The 20,858-nt window shown below is 46.2% G+C and overlaps 1 long non-coding RNA gene across 1 annotated transcript; it reads right to left on the bottom strand.

Annotated features, from left to right (window-relative positions):
* Nucleotides 1–486: 486 nt before the first annotated feature.
* LOC137332167 (uncharacterized) lies at nucleotides 487–20,556 on the bottom strand. The gene is made up of 3 exons (XR_010965606.1): nucleotides 20,478–20,556; nucleotides 19,274–19,805; nucleotides 487–570 (listed from the first exon to the last, which is right to left on the bottom strand). It is a non-coding gene; the product is annotated as an uncharacterized lncRNA (long non-coding RNA).
* Nucleotides 20,557–20,858: the final 302 nt, after the last annotated feature.

Below are 20,858 nucleotides of genomic sequence, written 5' to 3'. Positions count from 1 at the left end.
ATTTTGACAGGTTTTTTATTTTTAACTCCTGGGGGCGAGGATTCCCGAGCCTTCTGCTTCATGCCACTTAAGAGCCTTTATTGCACTGCTTGTGGGCCAGGAGGAACAGGAGTGTTTCCTCCAGGCCCAACAAGCCTACCTGCTGTGATGCCACACACACAATCGGCCGACCTCCTCCCCACGTCCGACCCTCCCTGATGATCTCTGACCCACGCCCCCCCCACCCCCGACGATCTCCGACACCCCCAGGATCTCCGACCCCTCCCACATGATGAACAACCCCCGGATGACTCTCGCCTCCTCCGGATGACCACCGGCCCCCCCGATGACCAATCCCCGATGACCCCTGACCCCTTGCAATGGCCCCCTGATGACCCCGATGACCGACCACCCCGATGACCGAACCCGCCCCCAGTGACCGAACCCCCAGATGACTGATCACCCGATAACCCCCGTTGCCCCCAATGACCCCCCCATCTAAGACTTACCTGCTGGCATCTGCACCCTGGTTGCTCTTCCGTCTGATTGACAGCCGGGCTGGCAATCTGGCTGGCCTGTTGGGTGGGAAACCTAAAGAAAAAAGATGAAAGACATCCTTATGTCAAAATCGTATAGATGTCCGGGCAACCCGTGCTTTCAGGTTTCCCATTAGGAATTTCCCGCCCTCTTCCCGGCTCCCCGTTAAAATTTACCCCCAAGTGTAAGTCTTGAGGGGAGGGTACGAACATACGAAATGAAGGACAGGAAAAGACCAGCTGGTCCATCAAGCCTGCCCACACTATGATGGCCGGAGCATCATGGCAAACAATTCTTCCCACCCCCCCCCCACCAACCCCGACCTCACACCCACCCCCGCAGCCATGCAATCTCCTGGGAGAGGCAAAAAACAGATAAAAACCCACGACCGATAAGGGAAAAAATACTCTCTAAAATGCCTCTCCGACCCCCTCAGGCGGTGAAAACCAGTCCATGAGATTACATGGACCATGAGTTATCTATAAAGACACTTACTTTCTATATTTCTGCCTCGGTGAGGAACTGGTCCAGCTCTCTCTTGAAGGCAGAGTCAGCACCCACCACACCAGCCAGCAATGTATTCCAGAGGCTCACAATCCTCTGGGAAAAGAAGAACCGCCTAACATCGAGTCTATTCCTACTCTTCCATAGTTTAAACTCATTTCCCTGGTCCTCCCCAACAGGTTAACCTGGAATAATCTATCAATAGGGACACTATCTAGCGCTTTAATTATTTTATAGATCTCGATCAGGTCACCTCTCAGTCTACGCTGCTTGAAAGTAAATAGACTTAAATGTAATTTAGGGCCCCTTTAAAGCAAAGATTCTCTCATCAATTGTACATAACAGCTGGATTTTAATTACTTATACTGAAACAGCAAAAGAGAGCAATTTTGGGAGGTGGAGTAGTGAAATGTATGTTTGTGCTAAGCATAATCTGTGGTTGGGTGCTGACATAATACAGTTCCCAGTAATACCAGACAGACGCATAATGTGTGTTATAATCTTGGATTTCCCATTTTTACTTAAATAAAAGGAGAAGCAGGTAGAGATTTAGGATGTATAAAAATTGAGTATGTTGCAGAAGTAGAGTGTCTCAGTAGCGCTGAGGAGAATCTGTGCAAAGGATAATATAAGGACATGAAGACATGTGCCCCACTCCTACAACAAGAACAACTTACATTTATAATGCGCCTTTAATGTAGTAAAACTTATTAAGAATGAAGCAGACACAAACAAATTGCAACTTTTATTTTGATCGACCATAATAAATTTAAACTTAAGGTACAATTGTTTTTAAGGGTGCATCCAATTTTTTGCATCTGTGGAAAATATTTGTGCAGACTCTTTGTTTAGCTTCATTACTTTGAAAGGAATTGCAGGAACAGAGTTGCTTCTCACCCAGATTAGCAGTGCTGTTGCCTCTTTTTTAAATGATCCATAACGATGACACTGGATTACCCAGAGAAACAAATTTGCACATGCCCATTTGTTTTAAAGAGGCACAATTAATAAAAGAATTGAAACATAAAGTCTGATTTCAATAGAACAAAGGGGAAACCTATAAAACTAAATGATAGTGTCATTGTGTGTGTCTACTGGTTGCAGAAGGCCTCAAGCATACCAGTGGACACCACATGCTCCCTATCCAGGGCCACCCGGGCACAGACAAGGTCACGGAAGAAAGGCAGGCAACCTCGTGGCACGTAGGGCAACCCATTTCTTCCACTGCTGTCTGTCCAAAGCAAAGTATTTGACTCCGATCGGTGTATCATCTTGCCTTTCAAACAACAGATCGTGGTTGTCCACATTTGGTGTTTACATTTGCAAGTCTGTGACAGACTCGTCTTGTCTCTCGGTTGTTTCCATAACGAAAGGTATTATCATGTGGATAAGTCGTTAGCCTGACTCAAAAAACCCCACCAGGAGGACTGGTGGACTGACCTTTAATTTGACTCCTGCCTTTCGACCTCTCTGGCTATATTGCCACCAGCATAGCTACCAGGGTCATACGAGCACACAAAACATCCTTCCACCTTTTGGATGTAGTCCATAGGAAGGGCTGCTCCTAAGGATGGGATATAGACAGTCTTCTTAAGATATACATGCATTTGTTTTTAATTTTGATTCCCAGAAAGAGCCAAAGCTTTATTTATGAGAGCAAGTTTTCAGGTGTTAGAAGCAGTTAAACTACATATGGAATAACCATGGTTTGGGACTCAAGTTTCAAAGAACAGCCATTGATGTAAAGTTTCTGATCAGTGCAGCTGTACTCGCGGAAGATTCATTATTTTATAGTGTTCAAGATTCTGATTCTCTGGCTGTTAAATTGCTAAACCGTGATTGTCATATTTAGCAAATACTTTTCTTTCAAACAGTGGCTAACATGGAGCTGCTGATAGGAAGCTTCAGAGTTCCCATGTGTTCATAATTTCTTGAAATCAAGCAACAAATAAAGGTCCATTAGAGACCCAGATTTCTGATAGCCTGAAACTTGCCTCCTGCATCTCTGTGAGACTTGAGCCCCATAATCCAGGGTGACACTTCAGTGCTGCACTGAGGGAGTGCTGCAATGTCAGAGGTTCTATCTTTTGGATGAGACATTATACCCAGTCTGCCCTCTCTTAAAAGATCCCAGAGCACTATTTGAAGAAGATCAGGGGAGTTCTCCCCGGTGTCCTGGCCAATATTTATTCCTCAACCAACACCTAAAAACGGATGTCCTGGTCATTTATCTCAATGTTCTTTGGGGGAACTTGTTCGCAAATTGCCTTCCATGTTTCCTACGTTACAACAGTGACTACACTTCAAAAGTATTTCATTAGCCGTTGTGAAAAGCACTATATAAATGCAAGTCTTTCTTTCTTTCTAAGGCTTTGCACAAAGTTGGTGCTGGGTGTGAAAGTAACTACTTTGACTAACTTCCCAATAAAGGGAAGCGTTCTTAAAGTATTTTGGGAGAGGAACAAATGTGGTCAGCAGTCTTATAATTAGTATAGGTTCAGAACATTTGGAAATCAGTACTTCTAAATGGCTAACCCTATGATTTCTTTATATAAAAATATATTTATTTGTCTAAATTCTGAGAAATACCCATTCTGCAAGAATGACTTCCTTTTTTTAATGCTTGTACAGCGGGAAACTAAATGTTTCACTATATTAGCTTTTGGTTTCAGCCAAGATGTGTTGCACCTCCAAGGCTGCATGAGAGGGCCCATCTCTTGGACCTTAATATGACTCACGATCAGCAATATAACTCAGATCTGCTGGCTCCATATCAAAATCCAGAAATACGGGAATTAGACAAGTAATTTCAACATAACTTCAGTCTTAGATTACAGATGAAGGCGGCCATTCAGCCCATCTTAATTCATCCACCCAGAGAATCTAACATTTCCCTCATTGTAGCATCCAACTGTTCCTTATATCACTGCAGGTACGAGAACATAACAAAAACTTAATTGTTTTTTGCAAAATAATGACATTATAGTGTAGTTCATTCAGCCATAACTGCAGACCCAAAGCAATATATGAGAGGGAGCCCTAAGCCTCTTCCCTCATGTGTGTCCATGTAGTCCCTTATTCATCTCCTATTCAGGTATGAATTTAAATCATTAACAGAACAACTTATATTTTCAGAGAGCCTTTATGATAGTGAAATGACCCAAAGTGTGTTGCAAAGGTAAGAGGTAACAAACATCCAATAGGAATTGGGAGAAGCTGGCTGGGAGAAGTAACCAAAGCCTGGTCAAAGACATAGGTTTTAAGGAGACTTCTGAAGATGAAAGCAAGACTTGCATTTGTATAGCGCCTTTCATGGCCCAAAATGCTTTACAGCCATTGAAGTACTTTTGAAATGTAATCACTGTTGTAATGTAGGAAACACAGCGGCCAATTTGCACACAGCAAGGTCCCACAAACAGCAGAGATAATTACCAGATTATCCGTTTTAGTGATGTTGCTTGAGGGATAAATATTGGCCAGGACATCGGGGAGAACTCCCCTGCTCTACTTCAAATAATGTCATGGGATCTTTTACATACACCTGAGAGAGCAGATGGGGCCTCGGTTTAACATGTCATCCAAAAGATGGCACCTATGATAGTGCAGCACTCCCTCAGCACTGCACTGAAGTGTCCGCCTAGATTACGTGCTCAAGTCTCTAGAGAGACAGTGACAGACAGACAAATAAAGAAAGATAAAGGGTTATGATATGGTAAATCATGATAGATTGTTTCCACTGGTCAGTAAGATAGTAATGAGGGGACACAAATTTAAGACAATCACAAAAAGAATTAAACGGGAGGTTAGAAAAAGTTCTTTACATGCAGGGTGGTTGGAATATGGAATTCTCTGCTACAAACCTTTATTGAAACTAAGTCCATAAATTCTTTTTAACAGGGAGTCAGATAGCTGTTTGAAAAAGGTCAGAAGTGGTAATGTTTGCTGATGATTGCAGAATGTTCAGTTCCATTTGCAACCCCTCAGATAATGAAGCAGTCTGTGCCCACATGCAGCAAGACATGGACAACATCCAGGCTTGGGATGATAAGTGGCAAGTAACATTCATGCCAGACAAGTGCCAGGCAATGACCATCTCCAACAAGAACAAGTCTAACCACCTCCCCTTGACATTCAATGGCATTACCATCGCCAAATCCCCACCATCAACATCCTGGGGGTCACCATTTACCAGAAACTTAACTGGACCAGCCACATAAATACTGTGGCTACAAGAGTAGATCAGAGGCTGGGTATTCTGTGGTGAGTGACTCACCTCCTGATTCCCCAAAGCCTTTCCACCATCTACAGGACACAAGTCAGGAGTGTGATGGAATACTCTCCACTTGCCTAGATGAGTGCAGCTCCAACAACACTCAAGAAGCTCGATACTATCCAGGACAAAGCAGCCCGCTGGATTGACACTCCATCCACCACCCTAAACATTCACTCCCTTCACCATCGGCACACTGTGGCTGCAGTGTGTACCATCCACAGGATGCACTGCAGCAACTCGCCAAGGCTACTTCGACAGCTCCTCCCAAACCCACGACCTCTACCACCTAGAAGGATAAGGGCAGCAGGTGCATGGGAACAACACCACCTGCATGTTCCCCTCCAAATCACACACCATCCCGACTTGGAAATATATCGCCGTTCTTCATCGTCGCTGGGTCAAAATCCTGGAACTCCCTTCCTAACAGCACTGTGGGAGAACCGTCACCACACGGACTGCAGCGGTTCAAGAAGGCGGCTCACCACCACCTTCTCAAGGACAATTAGGAATGGGCAATAAATGTTGGTCTTGCCACTGACACCCACATCCCATGAATGAATAAAAAATAAGTAAAATTAAAGGAGAATGAGAAGAAGAGTGGGATTAGACTAGGTAGTTCATATAGAGAAAAACACCAGTGCAGACTTAATGTTCCCAATGGCCTCTTTCTGTGCTGTAATGCTTTGTGATTCTAACTCAGGCCATCTTATGTACAATTTTTTTCTCTGTGTTTAGGATCAGGTGTTCAGAGGTCTGCTGTGCTCTAATTTTATGATATGGTTCCAATCTAAGTTGCCCACAATCAGTTGCAGTGGCGGATGGATTTTTGTTCATTGACGATGTATTGAAAAGTCATCACCTTTGAGCAATTCCATTTTATTTAAACAGTTGTAATGTACAAACATAAAAGTGTTATAGAACAGCTGACATAATTAGTGTCATTGCGAAAAATTCTGTCCCCAAAAAACAATTCTACTGCAAAATGAAAACAGAAAATGCTGGAAACACACAGCAGGTCAGTAAAGAGAAAAGACAGGTAGGTTCTGAGTTCCCAGGTAGCTGATACACCTGAAACATTAACCTGTCTTCTCATCTACATTCTCTGACTGACCTACTGTGTTTTTATAGCATTTTCTAATTAATATTGTATCAGAGACCTTTCATAAAGGTTGAAAAATGTATGAATACCAATTACATTTATTGCTTATTTTATTATTAAAACTAACTTTAAAAGACAAGAGCCCAGAAACTTTAGACAGTAACACAAGCATACGGGGGGGGGGGGGGGGGGGATCACATTTTTGGGTTTTTACATTAACTATTTTTTCAGGTTCAGCATCATTGGTAATTCCTGTAAGCTGTCCCCACATCCCCTATGATCTGGAGTGTACCTTTCCCTGCCCAATATCTAAGTAAACAATAGAGAGACCCATGAATTGTAACAGAGAACCTTACACTGTACACTGGCTACTGGAAGGTATCACATGCCATTCCCTGACCTTCCCCCCTTCCAAAAGTAGACTGAATATACAATGTTAACCGACTGTTCACCAGGCTGCACCAACAACTGGTTTTATTTACAAACACAATGGGAGTGTAGCAGTGAGAGAATTCTCACCTTATCTACAGTTAGGATCATAGAATCATATAGCACAGAAGTAGGCCATTCAGCCCATCATATCTGTGCTATATTTGAAAGAGCTATCCAATCAGCCTCACTAACCCGCTCTATTCCGCTAGCCATGCAAATTTCTCCTTTTCAAGTATATATACAATTCCCTTTTGAAAGTTACTATTGAATCTGTTTCCACCACCCTTTCAGGCAGTGCATTCAAGATCGTAACAACTCGCTGCGTAAAAAAAACTCTCCTTATTTCCCTCCTGGATTTTTTGCCAATTATCTTAAATCTGTGTCCTCTGGTTACCAACCCTCCTGCCAGTGGAAACAGTTTCTCCCTATCTACGCTATCAAACCTCCTCAATAAGGGTACAATGGTCTCTCCAAGAGCTCCACTACTGTTGGTGTCGATAGTGAAGGATTTGAGAATCTCTACTTTATCTGGATGTGAACCAATATCTAGACTTCTTGGAGTGATACTTGCGATTCAAACATACCACTCTTGTCCTTGTATCTTGTAATAAAAGTTTTTGTAAGGGGATTCCAGTCTGGCGTCCCAGCTCAGAGTCTCCCTGAAACATGCTGTATTAAAGAACAGAAACATAGGGGTAAATTTTAACATAGCGGTGGGATCTGAGCGGGTGGGGGAGGAAGGGAGGTCAATAAGCAGGTGGGAAACTGGGAAAAATTTTCATGCGTTTTCTCGAGCGATCGCGACTCAATTGAAGACCCTTGATGTGACTTCCGGGTTTCGGGTCTCCAAGCTGAGCAGCAGGCATACTACACACCTGAATGATGTGCTGGGTGCTGGAGTATTTAAAGGGACATTGCACCGTGGATTTTGAGGGAGAAAGGAGGAATTTAAAGAAATGGAACAACAAAGGACGAAGCCAGCACCCCAGTTTAATGACTCTTCTCTTGAGTTGCTACTGGCTGGTGTGAAGAGCAGGAGGGACATACTGTACCCAGGGGATAGGAGGAAGCAACCTGCCTCTCCCACCAAGAAGGCCTGGCTCAAGGTGGCAGAGGAGCTGAGTAGCAGGAGAACGGTGGCAGGTCGTGGGTACAGTGCAGGAACCGCTTTAAAGACCTAACCAGGTCAGGAAAAGTGAGTACAGTTACTGATTCACCCACATCCTGTGGTGTACATGACGATCGGATTCTTTCCCCTCAGTCTGGTTCAGTAAAAACTGAAGTCGAATACATTTTAAAGTTCAGCACACCTTTAATAGCAGGGTTCTTAGTCTGCAGCATTGATTTGGACTCCTGATAGAGTCCCCCATGCTGGCAGAGCAAGAACAAAAACATACAGAAATCCACACGTTTTTATACAGATGAATAGGGTTGGAACATACTTAACGAGGGTCAACACCAATCATAAGCCGGGCATAGGTTGCCATGCGAGGTTACATTATTTCCGGCCAATCATAGATCGTCCATGTGCTGATCATGCAGCTGTTAGACATCAAAGGGGATACTTCCTCATCTTCCAACTTGGAATGTTCTTCCCTGTTCCTTCTGTTCCTTATCTCCCAACCTGGAATGTCTTTCAACTTTGGCTAAGCTCGTTACCTATATTGATCTGCCATAAACATGGAGACATTCAGACCAGTCCTTGACTCACATCAAAGACCTATCATTGATAAGACCATGCAAACCTGCTGACTACGCAAACATATGGCCCAGCAGGAGGGCCAGGCCACTTGTATCAATCTCAGTTACTAACTAATTAACCCTTTCTAACCATTTTGCATTCTGCTTCTTTGCCACGTAGACATTTTAATATTTTACCGAAAACTGACCACGTAGGGATTCAACACACCACCCAACCCACCCCACTCTGTTTCGCCAAGCCTATTCCCTCACATTACTCCTCACACCCACTTAAGTCTCATTATCAAGTAACCTTCACTTTCTGTGCACTTCCTCACCTCCCCATTTGTGCACCCACCACTCCCACTCACCCCAATCCTGATGCAATGTGATCAATCTGTCTGATACTCACCCTCTGATGCATCTCGATCACTTTCATGGAAAGCCTCACCCAAAGCAATGCATCCATTGGGTGACCCTGTCACTCTCACTCACTCACACGTCTGTTCTTTCTCCACTTGTAGGAGAAGAGCGCAAAATGCACGGGAGAGGAGTAGGAATGGAGGGGGGGGGCGGGCCTATCACAAATAGTGGTCCTAAACAGAGGCGGTGGAGGAAGCCTTGGAGCTCAGCGAGTCGCAGGAATGCCTCGCTGTTGGAGATGCTGAGACTGGCACCCTGCAAACGTCTGCTGGCAGAACGTTAACATCCCTCACACACAACATGAATTGATGTTATCAATGATTGACATGATGTACACCTCAGGATGCTCATCGCAACATCACTTCTGCGATGATCCTTATATTGCTGTATGTTCTCTTCCAGGGCTCTCAAGGAGTGCTGAAGCAACAGATGACCTGGACGAGGGCGATTCCTCAGAGGAGCTCCCTGCCTCTGAGGGCGCACTGTCACATCATAGCGAGCCATCCACCAGCGCAGATACTCACACCTCAGTGGGGCCTATTAGACAGTTAGTTGGGTTGTCACCTGGTGATTCACCACACACAGGTGAGCACGAACAGACAATGGTGCTGGGGCAGCTGTGGAGAGTCCACTTCAGGGGGCGTACGCATCTCCAAGCTCTGCTCAGCTGGACACAAATGCTGAACCCCGGGGGCCGTCCTAGAAAAGAAGAATGATTGATGTACAGATGTACCTTTGCGACATACTGGAAGACGTGCTACACACACTCTCCACACCAGCGGAGAGGATGGAGGAGTCTACCTTCAGCATTAGTGGACTGGTGGCACGGGTAAGTGCAGGAATGTCTGCAATGGAGAGAAATGGCAGCCTCCATTGAGCTTCAAGCACGGCTCTCTAATGAGTCCATTCAGGCCCTGACAATGGCCATGCGGACTCAGGGTGACCAACATTCTGCAGCCTTAAACAGGCAGACAGAAACATTAGCAGTGGCCTTACAAGGCTTCACACATGTCCTCCAAGCTGTTGTCCAGCTGAGTGGTAGAAGTGATGTGGGCCTGGCCCAGGAGAGGGATGATGGTGAAAGGTGACATGGAAATGGGGATTCCACTAAAAGCGCTCCCACGTCTCGCCCATTGTCCCCCCCCTCAATTGGTATCCGCAATGCTGCCTCCGCTCCCAGTGGCCAAGTCTGCCGCTGCAGAGGTGCAGGTGGAGCAGTCTTTGGTGGGGCCCTAACAGACTCCAAAACCCAGAGGGCGTAGGCTGAGAGCATCTCAGCAGTCAGGCAGGAACCTGAGCAACCTGCCATTACCTCTGCTGAAGCCATGTAGAAGTAGTTGGAAGAGGAAGGCGAAGGTTTTGTAATCACCAAGGGTATGCACAAGGGTGTCTGACGAAATGTCATGTTTTTCATTTCTATTTGTTTTCTTCTATATTCACAATAAATGTCATACTTGTCCCCACCACTGCCACGTCTTGTCCATTTTGAGTCCCTTTCATGAAAGTGCATTTGCATGTCCCTCATCATGAACGGCAGGACCTGATGCCACCCATTTAGCGTGTTTACAATGGGTGTATGTTTGGTTGTAGAACTGTTGTGTGCAAACGGCGGGGGTGGGGTGGGGGGGGGTGGGGTGTTGCTGGTGTCAGTGGTCATTCCAGGTCTGAGTACTTCACTATCTTCACTTTACAGATCTCTTTATGAGAATCTATCAAATATGAGTGAGTCGCTGGCACCATGAGCAGACAGGTGAGCCGCTGCTCTGCCGGTGGGTTGCCCATCGTCCTCCTCCTCCTAATCTTCTTCAATGTTGATGGCAGGTGCGGATGATTCATAAGCACATGAGACCTCATCCACCGGTAACCCTCTCTGCTGAGCGATGTTGTGCAGGACGCAACACACGACTATTATTCTACACACCCTCGCTGGCGAGTACTGAAGGGATCCCCCAGATCAATCCGGGCACCTGAAGCGTATCTTGAGCATTCCAATAGCTTGTTCAGTGACAGACCTGGCTATGTTATGACTCTCATTGTACCGCTGCTATGTCGCATTGGTGGAGTTTCTCACAAGTGTCATGAGCCACGTCTGAAGGGGGATCGCTTGTCTCCAAGGAGCCAGCCCTTAAATCTGTCTTGTGAGTGGAAGAGGGCCGGGACATTGGATTCACACAAAATGAAGGAACCATGGCAGCTGGCAGGGAATCTGGCACACACGTGCAGAAACCTCTCCCAGTGCTTGCAAACCAGTTGCGCATTGATAGAGTGGTATCCCTTTCGGTTGATGAACAGTCCTGGCTCATGTGCACCCACCTGGTTCATTAATGTCCTTTATGGAAGGAAATCTGTCGTCCTTACCCGGTCTGGCCTATATGTGACTCCAGACCCACAGCAATGTGGTTGATTCTTAATCGTCCTCTGAAATGACCTAGCAAGCCATTCAGTTGCACAATCTTGCTACAAAAAGTCATAATATGAATAAAGCCAGACCAACCACCCGGCATTGGACGACTAGGCACCAGACACGACAAAGACAAACCAAGCCCAGTCGACCCTGCAAAGTCCTCCTCACTAACATCTGGGGAATTGTGCCAAAATTGGAGAGCTGTCCCACAGACTAGCCAAGCAACAGCCTGACATAGCCATACTCACAGAATCATACCTTTCAGCGAATGTCCCAGATTCTTCCATCACCATCCCTGGGTAGTTCCTGTCCCACCGGTACAGTGAAATACAGTCAAGAGGGAGTAGCACTGGGAGTCCTCAACATTGACTCCGGACCCCATGAAATCTCATGGCATCAGCTCAAACATGGGCAAGGAAACCTCCTGCTGATTACCACCTACCTCCCTCCTTCAGCTAATGAATCAGTCCTCCTCCATTTTGACCACCACTTGGAGGAAGCACTGAAGATAGCAAGTACTCTGGGTGGGGGACTTCAATGTCCATCACCAAGAGTGGCTCGTTAGCACCACTACTGACCGAACTGGCCGAGTCCTGAAGGACATAGCTGCCAGACTGGGCCTGCGGCAGGCGGTGAGTGAACCAACATGAGAGAAAAACCTACTTGGCCTCATCCTCACCAATCAACCAGTCGCAGCTGCATCTGTCCATGACAGTATTGGTAGGAGTGACCACCGCACATTCCTCGGGGAGACGAAGTCCCGTCTTCACACTGAGGACACCATCAACGTGTTGTGTGGCACTACCACCGTGCTAAATGGGATAGATTCAGAACAGATTGAGCAGCTCAAAACTGGGCATCAATGAGGCGCTGTGGGCTGTTAGCAGCAGCAGAATTGTATTCCAGCACAATCTGTAAACTCATGGCCCGGCATATTCCTCACTCTACCATTACCAAGAAGCCAGTGGATCAACCCTGGTTCAATGAGGAGTGTAGAGGAGCATTTTTTTTTTATTATTTGTTCATGGGATGTCAGCATCGCTGGTGAGGCCAGCATTTATTGCCCATCCCTAATTGCCCTTGAGAAGGTGGTGATGAGCCGCCTTCTTGAACTGCTGCAGTCCGTGTGCTGAAGGTTCTTCCACAGTGCTGTTAGGAAGGGAGTTCCAGGATTTTGACCCAGCGACGATGAAGGAACGGCGATATATTTCCAAGTCGGGATGGTGTGTGACATGGAGGGGACCGTGCAGTGGTGTTGTTCCCAAGGGCCTGCTGCTCTTGTCCTTTTAGGTGGTAGAGGCCGTGGGTTTGGGAGGTGCTGTCGAAGAAGCCTTGGCGAGTTGCTGCAGTGCATCCTGTGGATGGTACACACTGCAACCATGGTGCGTCAGTGGTGAAGGGAGTGAATGTTTAGGGTGGTGGATGGGGTGCCAATCAAGCGAGCTGCTTTGTCCTGGATGGCGTCGAGCTTCTTGAGTGTTGTTGGAGCTGCACTCATCCAGGCAAGTGGAGAGTATTCCAACACACTCCTGACTTGTGCCTTGTAGATGGTGGAAAGGCTTTGGGGAGTCAGGAGGTGAGTCACTTGCCGCAGAATACCCAGCCTCTGACCTGCTCTCGTAGCCACATGCTAAACAGCGGAAGCAACATGCTATAGTCAGAGCTAAGCGATTCCACAACCAACGGATCAGATCAAAGCTCTGCAGTCCTGCCACATCCAATCGTGAATGGTGGTGGACAATTAAACAACTAACGGGAGGAGGAGGCTATGCAAATATCCCCATCCTCAATGATGGCGGTTGCTAGCACGTGAGTGCAAAAGACAAGGCTGAAGCATTTGCAACCATCTTCAGCCAGAAGTGCCGAGTGGATGATCCATCTCGGCCTCCTCCCGATATCCCCACCATCACAGAAACCAGTCTTCAGCCAATTCGATTCACTCCACTTCATATCAAGAAACGGCTGACAGCGATATCAAGAAACAGCTGAGTGCACTGGATACAACAAAGGCGATGGGCCCCGACAACATCCCGGCGGTAGTGATGAAGACTTGTGCTCCAAAACTAGCTGCGCCTTTAGCCAAGCTGTTCCAGTACAGCTACAATACAGGCATCCACCCGACAATGTGGAAAATTGCCCAGGTATGTCCTGTCCACAAAAAGCAGGACAAATCCAATCCGGCCAATTACTACCCCATCAGTCTACTCTCAATTGTCAGCAAAGTGTCGTCGACAGTGCTGTCAAGCGGCACTTACCAATAACCTGCTCACCGATGCTCAGTTTGGGTTCCGCCAGGACCACTCGGCTCCAGACCTCAGTACAGCCTTGGTCCAAACATGGACAAAAGAGCTGAATTCCAGAAGTGAGGTGAGAGTGACTGCCCTTGACATCAAGGCAGCATTTGACCAAGTGTGGCCCCATGGATTCCTAGTAAAATTGAAGTCAATGGGAATCAGTGGGAAAACTCTCCAGTGGCTGGAGTCATACCTAGCACAAAGGAAGATGGTAGTGGTTGTTGGAGGCCAATCTCAGCCCCAGAACATTGCTGCAGGAGTTCCTCAGGGCAGTGTCCTAGGCCCAACCATCTTCAGCTGCTTCATCAATGACCTTCCCTCCATCATAAGGTCAGAAATGGGGATGTTCGCTGATGACTGCACAGTGTTCAGTTCCATTCGCAACCCCTCAGATAATGAAGCAGTCCAAACCAACATGCAGCAAGACCTGGACAACATCCGGGCTCGGGCTGATAAGTGGCAAGTAATATTCGCGCCAGACAAGTGCCAGGCAATGACCATCTCCAACAAGAGAGAGTTTAACCACCTCCCCTTGACATTCAACGGCATTACCATCACCAAATCCCCCACCATCTACATCCTGTGGGTCACCATTGACCGGAAACTTAACTGGACCAGCCACATAAATACTGTGGCTACAAGAGCAGGTCAGAGGCTGGGTATTCCGCGACGCTGTAGCCACGGTACGCCAATGGTGAAGGGAGTGAATGTTTAGGGTGGTGGATGGGGTGCCAATCAAGCAGGCTGCTTTGTCCTGGATGGTGTCGAGCTTCTTGAGTGTTGTTGGAGCTGCACTCATCCAGGCAAGTGGAGAATATTCCATCAGCTCCTGACACTCCAAAGCTTTTCCACCATCTACAAGGCACAAGTCAGGAGTGTGATGGAATACTCTCCACTTGCCTGGTTGAGTGCAGCTCCAACAACACTCAAGAAGCTCGACGCCATCCAGGACAAAGCAGCCCGCTGGATTGCCACCCATGAACAAATAATAAAAAAATATTCTTTGGGTAGAAATCTCTTGACACACAAAGAAGTGTGCTGCCAGTCTGCTGGAAGATTTTCTCAGGAGGTGCATAATGGAGATCTACTGAAGGAGGTCTTGGTGGGATGGCTGAAATTAGATGGGGAAAAGGCAATTAGTTTTAATCTTCTTTTGCCACAGTAAAGAGACGTGGTCTGTTACAGCTCCGACTAAAGGTAGCTGCACTGCATCTCTTCGAGTTTTCCTAAACCCATTTTAGTGCACCTTTAAAATCAAGTGCATTGTGCTTGTTCTACACCCAGGCTCTTAAAAATATTTTAACTTTTGATTTTTTTTTCACACATTTGTACCTTTAATGATGTTACTGGGCTGGGCATTAAATGTATATGAGGTTGGTGCCTAGTGTCAGAGGACTGACTTATGAGGAAAGGCTAGAAAAATGTGGGTTCTTCAGTTTTGAAAGGAGACGAACAAGAGGGGAGCTGATAGGGGTATATAATATACTAATAGAATACAAAAGGTTATTCCTGAGCACTATTTCAAGTTCAACCAGGAGCACAGAACAAGGGGACACAGGTATAAACTGGTAAAAAAACAATGTCAAGACATCAGGAAGTACTTCATGCAAAGTTTAATGCCTGGAATGATCGGGCCATGGAGCAACAAGTTCTGAAGTCACCTGGCAGGTAGTTAGATGCTGTGATGAGGGGTCAGTAGGTTTTTATGCATGACATAGATTGGCTGAATGGTCTCCGTCATTAGTACTTATCTTTGCGAAATTTAAGCCATTCTGAATAAATCTGTTCAAATAACAATCATAGTACAGAAATGTAAAGTAAGAGAACATTTTATAGTCTAATTTGAGAAAGCCAAACACAATATCTTTGACAAACATTCAATTCAATGACAGTACGGTAAGTTGCTCTGAATGGGCTGTCCCGAAATTCTCAAAGGCTGCTCCATCTGAACCAAGTTCATATCACTGACTCTGTCCCACTCCATCTGAACCAGGTTCATACCACTGACTCTGTCCCACTCCATCTGAACCAGGTTCATACCATTGACTGTGTCCCACTCCATCTGAACCAGGTTCATATCATTGACTCTGTCCCACTCCATCTGAACCAGGTTCATATCATTGACTCTGTCCCACTCCATCTGAACCAGGTTCATATCATTGACTCTGTCCCACTCCATCTGAACCAGGTTCATATCATTGACTCTGTCCCACTCCATCTGAACCAGGTTCATATCATTGACTCTGTCCCACTCCATCTGAACCAGGTTCATATCATTGACTCTGTCCCACTCCATCTGAACCAGGTTCATATCATTGACTCTGTCCCACTCCATCTGAACCAGGTTCATATCATTGACTCTGTCCCACTCCATCTGAACCAGGTTCATATCATTGACTCTGTCCCACTCCATCTGAACCAGGTTCATATCATTGACTCTGTCCCACTCCATCTGAACCAGGTTCATATCATTGACTCTGTCCCACTCCATCTGAACCAGGTTCATATCATTGACTCTGTCCCACTCCATCTGAACCAGGTTCATATCATTGACTCTGTCCCACTCCATCTGAACCAGGTTCATACCATTGACTCTGTCCCACTCCATCTGAACCAGGTTCATATCATTGACTCTGTCCCACTCCATCTGAACCAGGTTCATGCCATTGACTCTGTCCCACTCCATCTGAACCAGGTTCATGCCATTGACTCTGTCCCACTCCATCTGAACCAGGTTCATGCCATTGACTCTGTCCCACTCCATCTGAACCAGGTTCATATCATTGACTCTGTCCCACTCCATCTAAACCAGGTTCATGCCATTGACTCTGTCCCACTCCATCTGAACCAGGTTCATACCATTGACTCTGTCCCACTCCATCTGAACCAGGTTCATACCACTGACTCTGTCCCACTCCATCTGAACCAGGTTCATACCATTGACTCTATCCCACTCCATCTGAACCAGGTTCATATCATTGACTCTGTCCCACTCCATCTGAACCAGGTTCATATCATTGACTCTGTCCCACTCCATCTGAACCAGGTTCATATCATTGACTCTGTCCCACTCCATCTGAACCAGGTTCATATCATTGACTCTGTCCCACTCCATCTGAACCAGGTTCATATCATTGACTCTGTCCCACTCCATCTAAACCAGGTTCATATCATTGACTCTGTCCCACTCCATCTGAACCAGGTTCATATCATTGACTCTGTCCCACTCCATCTGAACCAGGTTCATATCACTGACTCTATCCCATTCCATCTGAACCAGGTTCATATCACTGACTCTGTCCCACTCCATCTGAACCAGGTTCATACCATTGACTCTATCCCACTCCATCTGAACCAGGTTCATATCATTGACTCTGTCCCACTCCATCTGAACCAGGTTCATACCATTGACTCTATCCCACTCCATCTGAACCAGGTTCATATCATTGACTCTGTCCCACTCCATCTGAACCAGGTTCATATCATTGACTCTGTCCCACTCCATCTGAACCAGGTTCATATCATTGACTCTGTCCCACTCCATCTGAACCAGGTTCATATCATTGACTCTGTCCCACTCCATCTGAACCAGGTTCATATCATTGACTCTATCCCACTCCATCTAAACCAGGTTCATGCCATTGACTCTATCCCACTCCATCTAAACCAAGTTCATATCATTGACTCTGTCCCACTCCATCTGAACCAGGTTCATACCATTGACTCTGTCCCACTCCATCTGAACCAGGTTCATACCATTGACTCTGTCCCATTCCATCTGAACCAGGTTCATATCATTGACTCTGTCCCGTTCCATCTAAACCAGATTTACCATTGACTCTGTCCCACTCCATCTGTACCAGGTTCATACCATTGACTCTGTCCCATTCCATCTGAATCAGGTTTATCATTGACTCTGTGTCATATAAACTGCATCCAAAATGACAGGGGGAAAGCACCAAAAGACCTCAATCCACCACAGTAACAGAAAAATACCCTAGACCGCTACAGTATCGTACAGGACATAACGTACAGGGTGGATAAAGGGGAACCAGTGGACGTAGTGTATTTAGACTTCCAGAAGGCATTCGACAAGGTGCCACATAAAAGATTATTGCTCAAGATAAAGAATCACTGGATTGGGGGTAATATTCTGGCATGGGTGGAGGATTGGTTATCTAACAGGAAGCAGAGAGTTGGGATAAATGGTACATTCTCGGACTGGCAACCAGTAGCCAGTGGTGTTCCGCAGGGGTCGGTGCTGGGTCCCCAACTCTTTACAATCTATATTAACGATTTGGAGGAGGGGACCGAGTGTAACATATCAAAGTTTGCAGATGATACAAAGATGGGAGGGAAAGTGGAGAGTGAGGAGGACATAAAAAACCGACAGGGGGATATAGACAGGCTGGGTGAGTGGGCGGAGATTTGGCAGATGCAATACAATATTGGAAAATGTGAGGTTATGCACTTTGGCAGGAAAAATCAGAGAGCAAGTTATTATCTTAATGGCAAGAAACTGGAAAGTACTGCAGTACAAAGGGATCTGGGGGTCCGAGTGCAAGAAAATCAAAAAGTTAGTATGCAGGTGCAGCAGGTGATCAAGAAGGCCAACGGAATGTTGGCTTTTATTGCTATGGGGATAGAATATAAAAACAGGGAGGTATTGCTGCAGTTATATAAGGTATTGGTGAGACCGCAGCTGGAATACTGCATACAGTTTTGGTCTCCATACTTACGAAAAGACATACTTGCTCTCGAGGCAGTACAAAGAAGGTTCACTTGGTTAATCCCGGGGATGAGGGGGCGGACATATGAGGAGAGGTTGAGTAGATTGGGACTCTACTCATTGGAGTTCAGAAGAATGAGAGGCGATCTTATTGAAACATATAAGATTGTGAAGGGGCTTGATCGGGTGGATGCGGTAAGGATGTTCCCAAGGATGGGTGAAACTAGAACTAGGGGGCATAATCTTAGAATAAGGGGCTGCTCTTTCAAAACTGAGATGAGGAGAAACTTCTTCACTCAGAGGGTGGTGGGTCTGTGGAATTTGCTGCCCCAGGAAGCTGTGGAAGCGACATCATTAGATAAATTTAAAACAGAAATAGACAGTTTCCTAGAAGTAAAGGGAATTAGTGGTTACGGGGAGCAGGCAGGAAATTGGACATGAATTTAGATTTGAGGTTAGGATCAGATCAGCCATGATTTTATTGAATGGCGGAGCAGGCTCGAGGGGCCGATTGGCCTACTCCTGCTCCTATTTCTTATGTTCTTATGTAGTATCCAATATTAGACTCTGTAGAATTGACTTATTTTAAACGAAATGCTTGTGCAACATTCAGTTGCTTCATTAAACTCCTAATGACATCAAAACCTGAGCACTAACCAATTTAGATACTGTCATTGGGTTAAAGGGCCTTTAATTGGTGAACATTATTGGAGTTAAATTTAATCCACTTGCCGAGGAGTGACTACATTGTGAGGTACCAATGGTGAAGAGGGAATAGATCCGCCTCTGGTGACCTGTATGTCATTTCTCTTCAGCATTTAGATTCCCTCGTGGCTTTTTGTACAAAATCAACATATTTATTGTGCTTTCGCCGCCAGGGAAAATCCTCCCACGTATTTCAATATTTGCCATCACTTACCTGGTTTTACCTTCAGTGTCGTTCTATAACCGCACCAGTCATCGCCATCATCCCCGTTCTGACAGTAATATCTGCTTGAATCCTCCTGTTTCAAGTTGTCGATTTTTAAAGCGAATTTGCTCTCATTGTTTTCGGAAAATCGGGTTTCCATCCCTGGCATACGAGTAAAATTTGTAGATCCCGGGCTCCAGCACACGAGCCATTTGATTTGGGAGGTTCCAGGCGGGCAATATCCCCACTGCAGGGGCACGATTTTAAAAGGGAAAAACGGGTGGGTTGGGGGCAGAGGGTCAATCAAAATCGCTGTTTTTGGGAGCAGGCAGGCGACCCGGCTGGAAGCCGCACATTTTTGAATGAGACTTAGGTAAATTTGTGTGCGTGCGTACATCAGTCACCAGGAAGTCCCGCCCCCCACTTAAATCCGGCGGGCTGATAATTAAAGGGGCAAATGTACCTCATTGAGGTTACTTGGGCAGCTTTCCCACGGCTTCCAATTTTTGCCCAGTGAAACCAGGAGGGAAGGGCCGGATCACTGAAAAATAAATTAAATATATTAAATTAAATTACATTTCCCATTGCAAACAAATTAAATAAACATACCTTAAAAAACAACGATGCCTGGACCCCCCCCACCCACTCTGATCCCGATGTCCGATGTCTGCCCTCTGGTCCCGATGTCTGATGTCTCTACTCTGATCCCGATGCCCGATGTCTCCATTCTAAATCTTTGCTCCCCCCTCCACCCCCCATCTTTATCCTAACTGTCGGTGAGGTCTCTCTCTCTCTGTCTCTCTCTTTCTCCGCCCCCCCCCCCCCCCCCGCCCCCCACCTCGGATATGCAGCTCCTGTCAGCAGCCAGCCTGCCGGTGGTGAAACCCAGAAGAGGCTTTGATTGGCCTCATTAGGGTTGCGGTCGCACCCGCCTACTTCCCTTCCAGGTTTGGGGCCTGCAAATCACCCTCCCCCACCCCGGACTTCTCCTGCCAGCATATTAAAATTGTGGCCCATATTGCGATTGTTTTGACCACTTAGACCTTCAAGTTTCGCCGACCCTCCCTCCTGGCTAAGCACAGTTGCAAGGGGTATGTGTAGGGTAGTATGAGATAAAACTGGAGCTGAAAAGAAAGGGAGACAGAAAATGTTCAGGTGAACTCCAACAGAGACAACGTGAAGAAAAACCAATACAGTGAGACTGGCTCCTTACCCATTTGGATGGCAATCAGAATAAAGGCACTGATCATCCCCTGCATTCTCAGGCGGCTGGGCGGTTGTTGATGGTCTGACACCGCTGTACTGGGAAGTTCATGTGAAGTTTTGTTGTTGAGAGGAGGGTGGGTCATGTGTTCCCTTTTTGGCTGATCAGCATTTTGAACAAAGAAGGAACAGGTCGTGATGGAGCTGCTGTTCTGCAGTTCTGATCTACAAAACTCCAATCCACATTGGGCAATGTCATCATCGTCATCGTCATCATCACCATCATCATCATCACCATCATCACCATCATCATCATCACCATCATTCCTGCCACAAGTTGATCCTTAGTGTTAGAGATAAGTTATGAGCAAAAACTGGAGAAACTTGGACT

Source organism: Heptranchias perlo, chromosome 14 (genome assembly GCF_035084215.1).
Source record: "Heptranchias perlo isolate sHepPer1 chromosome 14, sHepPer1.hap1, whole genome shotgun sequence".
NCBI classification, from domain to species: domain Eukaryota; kingdom Metazoa; phylum Chordata; class Chondrichthyes; order Hexanchiformes; family Hexanchidae; genus Heptranchias; species Heptranchias perlo.
This window is presented reverse-complemented; position numbering and strand designations above follow the sequence as displayed.